This window comes from Bubalus kerabau, chromosome 3, assembly GCF_029407905.1.
Source record: "Bubalus kerabau isolate K-KA32 ecotype Philippines breed swamp buffalo chromosome 3, PCC_UOA_SB_1v2, whole genome shotgun sequence".
NCBI classification, from domain to species: domain Eukaryota; kingdom Metazoa; phylum Chordata; class Mammalia; order Artiodactyla; family Bovidae; genus Bubalus; species Bubalus kerabau.
This window is the reverse complement of record NC_073626.1, coordinates 184233930-184247110: the sequence shown is the minus strand read 5'-3', so window position 1 is coordinate 184247110 and position 13181 is coordinate 184233930. Positions and strand designations below refer to the sequence as shown.

Sequence of the window (13181 nt, the reverse complement as noted above, 5' to 3'; positions counted from 1 at the left end):
TGTATACACTTAGGAGTCTGGTACTTGGTTCACGTGCTAGCTTGAAAACCCAGAAACCTAGATCCTGGCTCTAACCCTACCATTGCCTGGATAACATGACTTGGCAGGTCACTGAATTTCTATCCATTTCTTCACCTGGAACATGAGAGGGCTGAATTACATAGTCTCTACAGATAATTCTCATTGTAAAATTCTCTGATTTTTTTATTATCCTTCTGATCAGAAATCATTCATGTTATATATATATATATATATATATATATATATGTTTATATATATTTAAGTTTTAGTGGTTTGTGGCAGAGTGGTCTGAAAGAATGCAGAATAATAGGTGAACGAAGTGCATGGGAGGAAGGAGGAGGTGAGTGGACCAAGGGAAAGGGAGTAAGGACTGAATCTGGTTCAGCGGTGTAAGGCAGATGACCCAGATAGAAGTTAGAAGGTGGATGAGATCGAAGTTGAGCACTTCCTTGCGCATAGCCTGCTTGAAGGAGGAGTAGTTCTGATCTGCTACAGATAGAGGTTTGGAGCATCGGAAGAGAAGCCTGGGGGTGGGAGCAACCAGAGGGCACTCCCTGTGTTCTACAAGACTGAAAAATTAGCCCATGGTCAATGCTATTAGGTACCTGCACAGGGCCACCTCAGAGGCAAAGCTGAGCTCAGCTGTGTCGGAGCAGAGGCTAGAGCCACAGTAGAAACCAGGAACTTGCTAGTGGAAGGGACAAGCCAGAATGTCAGTGGCCATGCAGTGGACATTGACCCCCAGACTCTATCTGCCTGGTCTGGGGGTCACACATTTACTTCCATGGCAAAGACAGATACACCAGGCCACCACTGGATGTTGAGAGATACAGTGTCTTCTGGGATTTCTCATTATACTTGACCTTACTGCTGTAATTCTTTCACAGATGACTGCGAAGAGTAGGCATATTTCACTAATAAGTGAACTAATAAATTGACTTTCTGATTTATATTTCTTCTCTTATAAGTTTAGACAGTGCTATCCAAATTCTCAGATGCCTTTGAACTGTGGTATTGGAGAAGACTCTTGAGAGTTCCTTGGACTGCAAGGAGATCCAACCAGTCCATCCTAAAGGAAATCAGTCCTGAATATTCATTGGAAGGACTGATGCTGAAGCTGAAACTCCATTACTTAGGCCACCTGATGTGAAGAACTGACTCATTGGAAAAGACCCTGATGCTGGGAAGGACTGAAGGCAGGAGGAGAAGGGGATGATAGAAGATGAGATGGTTGAATGGCATCACCAACTCAGTGGACATGAGTTTGAGTAAACTCTGGGAGTTGGTGATGGACAGGGAAGCCTGGCGTGCTGCAGTCCATGGGGTTGCAAAGAGTTGGACATGACAGAGCGGCTGAACTGAACTAAACTGAACTGATCCAAACTCCCCAAGTCTGATTAACTTTGAGACCTAGGGTGTTTGTATCTGTGAGGTTGATAATCAAACTAGACCTTTGGTAAATGAAATTCAAACCATCGAGGGGAAGTCCGTTGCCAGTCTCTTCCTGGCAAGCCAGCTGGTCTGTTCCAACCTCACTTTTTCCCAGATACGCATTTCCATCCATCTTTTAGCAGATATCACCAAAAGACAAGACGTCTCAAATTCGGGTGATCCGGTTGGACCTTCCAGCCACACATCTCTGTCTGTGAGAGGGGTTGAGCAACAGTGGCATTGAGCCCAGAAATCCTCTCAAGACTAAGGTAGTAATTAAGAACAGGTGGATCTGCATTTGAGCTCTGCTCAGACCTGTATGGTCTTGGACAAGGTCTTGCATAACCTTGTTGGGTAGTTTAGTTTCCTCTGTGTATTAGGAATAATAATGAGATCTACCTCATAGGGATGTTAGGGGGATTAAGTGGGAAAGTCTGTGGACAGAGCTTAGAACAAATGCTGGGCATCCTTATCGTCATAGAGCAGTTGATGACCTTGCCAATTAAGAGGTTCAGGGATAGAGAAAAGGGCAGAGACCAGTGGATTGGGCAAAAAATAAATAAATAAATAAAATGGTTTAATCACTTCCTCTTCACCCCATTGAGGAGGGAGGGATTCCTACCCTAGGGTTGTGTGGATGGCTGAGCACACAGCAGTGGACACTGGCAGATGAGACTGGCGGCGTGTAGAAGTCACTTATACTAACAGCCCAGGGAGGACACAGCGGGTGTACTCAGGAGCAGAGTGAGCAACCAAGGGCTGTGGGAGGCAGGCTTGTAAGTATCAAAAAAAAAAAAAAAAAAAAAAAAGTGATCGCTTCTTGGTTATGCCAGAGGATATGATTGGCTTGTTTGAGTAATTTTGGGGGCTGGCAGAGAACTGAAACCCACTGCCCAGGAATAAACAGAAACAGTACCTGCCCTCTTTGATAAGGAAGATTGTTTGGCTAGGGGACTGTGTCCATGGGAGCAAAATGGGTATTGGAATTTATGGTTAGGACATTTGAGGCCCCCCTGATTTTACCAGATGTCAAGGCAGCACAGATTTTTAAGCCTTGATCTTTAGACTGATACCATAAAAGAGAATATAGGCCTTGAAATGTTGTTTGATACAGCTTTCAGGGGATTTGAGTAGAAGGCCGTGGAAGACAAGCACAGTTGTCTGGTTCAGAGGGGGAAGACAGATGGGCATAGTAGTTAGAATGGAAATGTCACAGTAGGTCACACATGGTGTCATGAGCCCAGAACTGTTCAGTCTGTCCCGTTCGGCCTGCATTTATGGATTGGCTGTACCATCCTAGGACATGACAAGGCTTAGCCAGGTTCAGTTAATCACTTCACTCTAGATCAGGAGCAATTTGACTTCCATTTACTTTGGCAGCAGCCAAGGAAGCTTGTCTATCCCTGAAAGTCCAGGTCGCTAGAATGCATTCTAAAGGAGTTTGGGTTGGCTCCAGGCCACAGGGCTATTCTCCTAAGGTTATTAGAATCCTCCATGTTTTGCAGGTTTTATTCTTAGAGCTGTCCTGACTGGAGAAAAGGGCAGGTGCAGAAGGGAAGGTTTTGAGGATGACTTAGAATTCTTTAAGGGTGAAGGGTTGCATTAACATATTTGATAATAATTAGATGTGAAAAAATGTGATGTGAGAAGAATGTAGTATAGTGTTTTGCTAGTCCGAGAAGATTCCTTGGGCAAACACCATCTGAATCAATTCAGAGCTTATTAGAAATTCAGAATTCAGATCCCATCCTAGGCCTTCTGGATCAGAATCTTTTTTTTTTCTTTGCAAGATCCCAGGTGATTCTTAGGTACATTGAAGTTTGAGAGACTGTTGTAGTGGGTAGAAGGGCACGAGCTTTAAGGCTCAGGCAGACTGGATTAAAATGTCAGTTCTTCTACTGACTTTGCCCTGTTGCTTGGCCTCTCAGCCCTTGGAACTGAATTGTAAATTGGCTTTAGCTGTCTTGCTGGGTTATTAGTTATTAAAGAGGGTAACATGTAAAACATGCTTAGAAGCATAGTAAGGTACTTTATTAGCAGCTCTTATTTGTGGTTGTTTGATAAATAATATCCTTGTGAAATTTGGTAAAATATGAAAAGAGAGAGCAGGTACCATCAGAGCTAACTCTGTTCATGAGACATGCATTGGCAGTTTAGAGAAGACGGTCTCCTGGGCTGACGGGCCAGTGGCTGTGGTGGGCTCATTAACCAGTTCCCTTCAGGGCGCTACAAGCGTCCTTGTTAAGTAAGCAAGAGTTGATAGCTATACTTCTTAATGGCCACTGAGCTCTTAGAAGGGAGAATAATCTGCAGAAGTGGTAGCTAAGTCTTGGCCTCCAGAGAGGCCTTCACATTATAGAGAAAAGAGCTATGTCTTGAGAATAGTTCTTCTGAAGAGACCTGGGCTCATTTATGCCCCTTGCTAGCTGTGTGGCCTTCAACAAGCCATTTGACACCCCTGAGCCTTAGTCTGCATCTGTAAAACAAAGATAAATGGAGTGCCGAGGTATAAATCCCAGTAGACAGCAAGATCCTATCCCTGCTTGGTATGTACCATAGAGCTCACTCGACAGCCTCCCAAATCCCCGAAGGTGAATCTTAGGCCTGATTCAGCTGCTTTAGAATCTTCAGTACAGTAAATCCCCTACACGCGAACCTTCAAGGTGCAAACTTTCAAAGATGCAAACGTATGCCCCTGTATGCCAGCTGTTGTACAGTACTGCTGTACTTTTCAAGATACTGTACTGTATGATTAAAATGTTTTATTTTTTGTGTTTGTTGTGTATTATTTGTATGGGAAGTATTATAAACCTATTAGAGTACAGTTCTATTATAGCCAATTGTGTTAGTTGGGTACCTGGGCTAACTTTGTTGGATTTACAAATTGGACTTGTGAACATGCTCTTGGAATGGAACTCATTCAACTGTAGGGGACTTGCTGTACTGCAGTTCTTCAGAGCTGTTCCAAATCCACACCCGGATCTCCCAGTAACCAGATTGTGCCTTAGGAAAGCACACAGGCCATTCAGGCATTGCCACAAAGCTGAAAGGTTGGAACAGTAGTAGACTCGCATTTGGGATGGATTGATGATGATAGTGATGATAATATTAGAAACAGCAATGACAATACGTATAAAGAGATACTGTCATGAACCCAGGAGTGTCAAATATAAAATCTCCATCCCTTACACTATATATTGCTGCCTTTCAGGCCCTCAGTGTAAGAAGAGACCAAATGACAGCTGCTTTTGAACTCGAGAAATGTGGGCCCGCTAAAAGCTACAGTCACCCTTCTGTAACCTCACCAATCCTACTTGCGTTCTCAGAAATAATTGCTAGTGGTTTTCTTTTAACTTAGCTGATTCCTTAGATACCTTACATTTTAAATCGTCTTTTAGTGTGTAGCAAATGCCCCATTTCTTGTCTCTGAATGTGTGATCTTTGCTCTAATTATGTTGAGAGTGCCTGTTATTTCACCTGACTCTGGTTGTTTGTGAGATACTAAATAGCCATGGGGTTCAAGCCGACTTGGATCAAAGAGCAGCTCAGCCTCCCAGGACCTCAGTTTCCTCCATTAGAAAGGGGAGGGATTGAACTAAGGTCATTTGGGCGTGCAACAAGAGTACGTGATAGATAAAGTAATGAACTTGTGTTTGCTGAAAGCAATAAATAGGGCTCTCCAAGGTCCCTTTCCAGCTCTCTGGTTCTAGCAGAGCCCAGAAATCGAGACAGAAGTAAAGATTTTATTCTGGAGATGGGATTATCAATAACAACAGTAAAGTCAGAACTTTAGGCAGATAAGGTTGCTTTGAGCCAGACCAGAGAGAGAGATCTCAGACCATGAGAAAGATGTTCCCCAAAGAGAGTGCAGAATTGTTAGGAGAACCAAAATGTAGGACCTTGACCAAGTCTTAGAATGGCTTTTCTTTCTTGGGTATTAGGGATACAGAAATCCAGGCAGAGATGGGTCCAACTTGTGTTCCATGGAACTTTCTTTACTGTTAGACAATATATATAGGATCCGTGTTTTTCCTTCCCGTTGCTAGTCACTTTTCCCTCTTAGACCGCGCCGTCTGTCGCTGAAAAGCTCTGCTTTAATTGTGCTGTTTCTCTTTCAGAAGCTCCTCCCTTAGTGCAGTTCGCCTGGTCCTTTTCCGGCCTCCCTAGCCTAGGCAGTCTGGTGCTCCACATTTCCTCTTACATACGGAGACCCACTGCAGCTCGTGTCCATGACGACAACTCCCTGGAGGCCTTTCCTGGGGGTGCAGTACCAGTTGCCTGTACGCACACATGATCCCAGAATATTCTCCGTCCCTTCTCACCCTTGCCTGGTGAAATTGTACTTAACTTGCATTTACCAACTCCAGCCCTTCCCTTTTCCTTTTCATTCACTGAGATCAATCTGTTTTTTTTTTTCCCCTCTTCTCTCTTTGCCTCTTCTGTGTCTGGTGGATTGAGTCTTTTTAAGGCTTCCGTTTTCAGTCATTCCAGTTGAAATAAGCTGTCAACTTTATTATAAACTCCCTGTGGACAAGGACCTTGTTTTATATTTCACTTGGCTTCCACACGGCACCTAACAGTGGGCTGAGTAAATGGTAGGCAATTGACCCATAAATAGTTGTTGGTTGACACATGTATTGCTGGCTGAAGACCTACCGAGAAATAAGTGCAGTGAATTGGGGAATGGCATGTCCAGTTCCTGAGGCCCACAGAAGAGTCTTTTCCCCTCCAGCAGTGGCAGCGGAGGCCTTGGTTTGAGTCTCACTAAGGACGTTGCCATCAGTTGTGGATTTCAGAACATCTACTTTAATTAAATGATGTATATCGAGACTATAAGTCTTTAGTATTATATTCTTCATTTTTTTTTTAGTGTTTGTTTAGTTGGCTGCACTGGGTCTTAGTTGCGGCATATGGGCTCTAATTTCCTGACCAGGGATTGAACCCATGGGCCCCTGCACTGGGAGACTGGAGTCTTAGCCGCGGGACCACCAGGGAACTCCCCTTAGTGTTGTATTCCTTCTTGTTCACTGAAGGGGTTCCATGTTTCTTACCAGCTCTAACTTAGCTCTCACTTGTGCTTTTTTTTTTCCCTGTGTGTGTGACTGTTGTTTCTTTGTAACTTAAAGAATTCTCAAACTTTGAAATCCTTTTTTTGGAAGTAGACAGAATAAAAATTGAAATAAATAAATAAATACTCTTTGTGCTTCTTTTAGAAAGCTGGCCTAGTTTCTACTTTGTGTTGAATTCCCATTTGTGTTTTGGGTCATTATGCAGCACTTGGTTCAGCCAATTAAGTGTTTTCTTTCTAAGTATCTTCTATATCAGGAGTCTTTTCTTGAGGCTTTAGTATTGTTCCTTTGAGTAACATCCATCTCTCTGGTGCTTTTTTGTTGCTTAAGTGTTCTTCCCTTGGGACCTCTGACAATTTTCCAAAGCCCAGCAATTTCAGTAAGTGCTTAATAACATATCCGAGGTTGCCTCTATACAGGGATCTATAAGACTTCACTCACACAGTTCAGTGTTCTGTGTTCCACTGCAGTTTCTTAACTCTGAAAAGCACACTTTCATGGCATTATATTTAGTGCTATATTCGCTCCCCTCCATTTGACTTCCTGGCAAGCGGAGTCAGGAGGAAACAGTGAAATATATGTTAAAGGCTTTTATATTTTAGTTGTGAGATTGGCAATATAGTTTAGCCTCTCTCTATAGTACATTTCAGTAGCCCCTAGTGTATCCCTGATGATTATATATTACATTTATTTAATAACAGTATTCTGTACTTGAAAGTGATCTACAAAGATTATATGGTTTAATTGTTTATGTACAGATATGTACTTTAGCTGTCATGTCAGATGGGTAGTTTCAAAACTGTTTAATGAGGAAAGTTTAGTCTGTCTTGCTAATAATAACGCAGCTAACACATGTAGTCTTTACTGTATGCTAGGCACTGTTTTAAGTGTAAACACACCCACACATTAATTCTCTGATAAGCAACGCATGCCTATTTTTTTTTTTTTTTTTAAGAATCCAATCAGAGAATCTCTGCCATTAAGAAGGAAGTTTAATCTGCTTCTTCACTGTGATTACTAATACATTTGGGCTTATTTCTGCCATCGTAAGTTGCTGTCTATTTACCACACTTGCTTTGCCATTCTTTCCCCCTTTTTCTACTTGCCGTTGTGTCTAATCATTCGTTTCAGTCGTGTCTGACTCTTCGAGACCCTATGGAGTGTAGCCCACTGGGCTCCTCTGTCCATGGGATTCTCCAGGCAAGAATAATGGAGTGGGATGCCATTCCCTCCTCCAGGGGAATCTTCCCAACCCGGTGATCAAAACTGGGTCTCCTGCGTTGCAGGAGATACTTTACCACTGAGCCACCGAGGAGGCCGCTTACTGTTGTAGTAATCCCATTTTCTTAATCATTTTTACGTCTCTTATTTGCAAATATTTGTTCAGGTTTTATTCCCTTATTTCCTTACCTGTTAACATCCATCCTTCACTTAAGCCTAGGGCTAAAGTTAATCATTATTTTCGTCATCCCCTTGGCCCTTAGAACGTTCTAACTCTCATTCTTCTTCTCTGATCTTCCATGTTCTTATTGATTTTTCATTTCAGAGAGACTGTGGATTTTTATGAATGTAGACCTCGGAGCCAGACTGCCTGAGTTTGGAGCCCAGATCTGCCACATGCTAGTTGTGTGACCTTAGGTAAGTTATATAACCTCCCTGGGCTTCAGTTTTCTTACATATAAAATGAGGATGATAAAGAGTACCGACTTTACAGAGTTGTTGAAAAGACTACATGAATTAACAGATGCAGAGCGTTCAGAACAGCGCCTGGCGCATGAGAAGCACGCGGAAAGCGGTGGCTGCCGTGGTTGTCAGCATTCTGCTTCATCTTCAGCCCCCTTCCCTATCTGTTTGTAAATAGCCGGTGTACTTTAGGTATGCCAACACGTTTCTTAATTTCTTTTTTATTGAGATAGAATTAACACACGGTATCATGAATTCTACTTGAAGAGTTTTTGACCAATACCTACTCTTTAACCACCACCCAAAATAAGACATAGAACATTTCCATTCCCTGGGAAAGTTTCCTCGTGTCTCTTGCTGTTGAATTCCCTTCCCCCACACGAGCCCCACAGCCTCTGCAGCTGCTCTCTGGTTTCTGTCACTGTCGGTCAGTTTTGCCTCTGTGTCTGTTTCCTATAGATCGGGTCATATATATGTACCCTTTTATGCCTGGCTTCTTTGATTTAACATACTGTTTTTTGGGTTTATCCATTTCGTTACTTGCATCAGTGGTTAATCCTTTATTATAAGAAACCTCCACACAGTTCTTCAACGCAGTTGTAACATTTTGTACCGTCACCTGTAATGTATACGAGTTCTAGGCATTCCACATCCTCGCATATTCGGTGTTATCAGTCTTTCTGGTTTTAACTTTTAGCAGCTAAAGAATTGGAGAAGGAAATGGCAACCCACTCCAGTGTTCTTGCCTGGCAAATCCCATGGACGGAGGAGCCTGGTGGGCTGCCGTCTGTGGGGTCGCACAGAGTCGGACACGACTGGAGTGACTTAGCAGCTAAAGAATCTGTTCGCAGTTTCTTTGCTTCTTGGTGTTTTGTCTTAAATTCGGTACCTTCTTTCCGGTACAGTATCCTTCTTACCGTAATTCTTTCTCTGAGCCTCTTACCTTTGAAGGTGATTTTAGTTCAATCTGTATATAGATACATGGTTAATTGTTATTTTCCTTAATATTTGAAACTTAACTCCATTTTATTCTGATATCTGTTGTTATTAATGAGAAGTCTGTATCAGCCAACTTGTCACTCTCTTGTTAATAATCTTTTCTTTTGGTTTGCTTACAATTTCTTTTTCTCCGTGTTGTTGATATTTTCAAGTTTTTATTCTAAAGACTCATGTCTGACTTTAATTCTTGAACAGTCTCAGAAATTACACATTCAGATCGCTTCTCCCATATGTTCCTCAGTATTCCTACCAGGAACACCTGTTTAGATGCGTGTGAAGCCTTCGTATTCGTTTTCCATGTCCTTTAACCTCTTTCACATTCTGTTTCTTGGTTGTTGGATTTTTTTTTTAACTTTGCTACCTTCTGAGTCATTTTCTCACACTTCTTTTCCTAATCAGTAATTTTCTCTTTCAGTTCAGTTCAGTCGCTCAGTCGTGTCTGACTCTTTACAACCCCATGAATCGCAGCACGCCAGGCCTCCCTGTTCATCACCAACTCCCGGAGTTCACTCAGACTCAGGTCCATGGAGTCAGTGATGCCATCCAGCCATCTCATCCTCTGTCGTCCCCTTCTCCTCCTGCCCCCAATCCCCCCCAGCATCAGAGTCTTTTCCAATGAGTCAACTCTTCGCATGAGGTGGCCAAAGTACTGGAGTTTCAGCTTCAACATCAGTCCTTCCAAAAAACACCCAGGACTGATCTCCTTTAGGATGGACTGGTTGGATCTCCTTGTAGTCCAAGGGACTCTCAAGAGTCTTCTCCAACAGCACAGTTCAGAAGCATCAATTCTTCAGTGCTCAGCCTTCTTCACAGTCCAACTCTCACATCCATACATGACTACTGGAAAAACCATAGCCTTGACTAGATGGACCTTTGTTGGCAAAGTAATGTCTCTGCTTTTGAATATGCTAAGTTGGTCATAACTTTCCTTTCAAGGAGTAAGCATCTTTTAATTTCATGGCTGCAGTCACCATCTGCAGTGATTTTGGAGCCCAGAAAAATAAAGTCTGACACTGTTTCCACTGTTTCCCCATCTATTTGCCATGAAGTGATGGGACCAGATGCCATGATTTTCGCTTTCTGAATGTTGAGCTTTAAGCCAACTTTTTCACTCTCCTCTTTCACTTTCATCAAGAGGCTTTTGAGTTCCTCTTCACTTTCTGCCATAAGGGTGGTGTCATCTGCATATCTGAGGTTATTGATATTTCTAGTAATCTTGATTCCAGCTTGTGCTTCTTCCAGCCCAGTGTTTCTCATGATGTACTCTGCATAGAAGTTAAATAAGCAGGGTGACAATATACAGCCTTGACGTACTCCTTTTCCTATTTGGAACCAGTCTGTTGTTCCATGTCCAGTTCTAACTGTTGCTTCCAGACCTGCATATAGGTTTCTCAAGAGGCAGGTCAGGTGGTCTGGTATGCCCATCTCTTTCAGAATTTTCCACAGTTTATTGTGATCCACACAGTCAAAGGCTTTGGCATAGTCAATAAAGCAGAAATAGATGTTTTTCTGGAACTCTCGTGCTTTTTCCATGATCCAGCAGATGTTGGCAATTTTCTGTTTAGCTTTATCTAATCTGTTTAATTCATTGATGGGTGAATTTCAGTGACTTAACTTCTGTTCCTAGAAGTTCTTTGGTTCTTTTTCACATCTGCCTTTTCTTTTTTCATATTATCTTTTTCTTTCTTTATGACTTCCCTTCATTTTGCCTGTTTATTAAAACTAAACAGTTGATAGTGTTTTCATAGTGTTCTGTAGTTTTTAGGGTTTTCAGTTCTTGGGGGTGCCGTTTGGGCTCTTTCCTGCATCTGATGTCTTTCCATGTGGCAGTTCATTTTTCCTCATCTGACTTTTTGTTTTTACTGTTTGCCTTTTAGGGGTGTACAGAAATCCTCCTCATCTGTGAAACTCTACATCTGTCTGTCTTGGTAAGGATCTTCATGTTTGATTTTTTTTTTTTCCCTCCCTAACCTCCAACCCCTACTCCCATTTCCCTCCCATTTACAGCAGCCCCTCTAATGTATTTGAAATAATGCCTTTGGCTGCAGTGTAACTTTATCTTATTTATTGTTTTGATTATGTGTTTTTGACTCACATACATGGTATTATGCTCTAGGTCTTGTTCTGTTTGTAATTTTTTCCACTCAACTGGGTATTTATTCTGTCTAATAGCTAGTTGTTTGCTTCTTTCTAATGCTGTCTATTGCATAGTATATATTCTGCATGTGTATGCATGCTAAGTCACTTCAGTCATGTCTGAGTCTTTGTGACCCCATGGACTGTAGCCTGCCAGGCTCCTCTCTGTCCATGGAATTTTCCAGCCAAGCATACTGGAATGGATTGCCATTTCAGGGGTCAAATTCAGGGATCCCAATTCAGGGATCAAATCTACATCTCTTACGTCTCCTGTGTTGGCAGGCAGGTTTTTTACCACTAGCACCACCTGGGAAGCCCATATATTCTACATATCTATCTGCATATCACTAAATTCTTTTAATGATCGACATCTAAATTACCTCCTGTTTCCCTGCTACCAAAAACAATGGCTCAGTGGTCTTTCTGGCAATGTTTTCTTATGAACCTATGTGAGAACTTTTGAAGGAAATGTATCCAGGAATATGATTCTTAGGGCACAAGGCATATATGCACAGTAAATTTCACTAAATATTAGCAGCAGTTTTTTCCAGAATAGCTATATGAATTTATATACCACCAGTTTTACCCTGAGTTCAATTCTGTGTTCTACTATTTGTTACTGTAAGACCTTAGAGAAATTACTTACCGTCTCTGGACCTTAGTCTCCTCATTAGTAAGAGGGAATAATAATAGCATCTGCATCATTAGGTTGTTAAGAGGATAAAATGAGTTAATATATGTAAAGCATATTCCTGAATATAATAAGTACTCCCTGAATGTATAATAAATATTACTGCCTTTACTGCTATTATACCAACTACTATTACTTGTTAGCCAGTTAAGTAAGCTTCTCTTCTGAATTGCTCAGTTACATCATTTGCCCATTTTTCTCCCCATTGAATTTTTTTCACTCAAGGTTTCCAGGAATTTCTTATATATTCTAGTAATTAATTCCATGTTGTCTTTAAGCTTTGCAAATATCTCCTGGTTCTATCATTTGTCCCTTGTCTGTTAATCATGTCTATAGACTAGAGTTCTTTGACAAAAACCTTTAATATCAATATAGTCAAATTCATTTCTTTTTTTTAAAGCTTTTGGGGCAGTGTTTAAGAAGTTTCCCTACTCCTGCTTCAAAGATACCGTTTGATATCTTTTACTGTAGCTTTTATAAATCTACCTTTCACATTCAGGTCTTCCTCATATGGTTTGTAATAGTGAGCTCCTTTCTGTCTGTTTTTCTTTTTCCCTGTGTGTCTCTGTGCTTTGAGTTATGAAAGTATTCTGGTTTTTTTTCTTCCACATGTCAAAGACCAGATTTTGTGTAAATTTCTCAGCTCATGACTCTTGTGTGATACAGAATGTAAATTTGGATCCTTCACCCTTTCTGTCATAGGCCTACGTTTTAGATTTCTTGTGAGTGCCTTTTCCACTATTCAAGAACCAGATAATTAGCAACTTTTATTGCCGTTTCCCTGAGCCAGTGAGACTTTTCAGACTGCAAATCAAGGAGGAATAGGTATTTGAGGCTCTGGGCTTTGTGCAAGGGTCTCAGTTCCAACTCCCCTAAATTCTACCTGCCTGAAGCTATATTTCCCATCTCCATGTGAGCTTTAGTGCTTTCTCCTCCAAGCCTGAGTTCTGATTTGGAGTTTAAAACCCTACGGGCCACCATGGTCTCAAATCCCACTTACTGTTCCAGCTTTGATTTTGATGTTACTTTCATTTCAGGTGCCTGGGGATTTCCTTTTTTTTTTTTTTTTTTAAAGTTTGACTATATATGTTAAAAGCATTTTTGTTATGTTTTATCTAGTGTTTCTGTGTGTGAAGTGGGAGGAAAAGATC

At 41.5% G+C, this 13181-nt stretch overlaps 1 protein-coding gene across 3 annotated transcripts in view; it reads left to right on the top strand.

Moving 5' to 3' along the window:
• The window catches only part of ZBTB40 (zinc finger and BTB domain containing 40), a 77213-nt gene that overhangs the window by 18476 nt on the left and 45556 nt on the right, over nucleotides 1-13181 (top strand). The window contains exons 2-4 of one of the 3 annotated variants that reach the window (XM_055574205.1): nucleotides 8068-8159; nucleotides 8266-8396; nucleotides 11081-11131. The gene's annotated coding sequence lies outside the window, so the exon portion shown is untranslated. The remainder of the gene's footprint in view (nucleotides 1-8067; nucleotides 8160-8265; nucleotides 8397-11080; nucleotides 11132-13181) is intronic. The other 2 variants (XM_055574204.1, XM_055574206.1) reach the window with 2 other exon arrangements.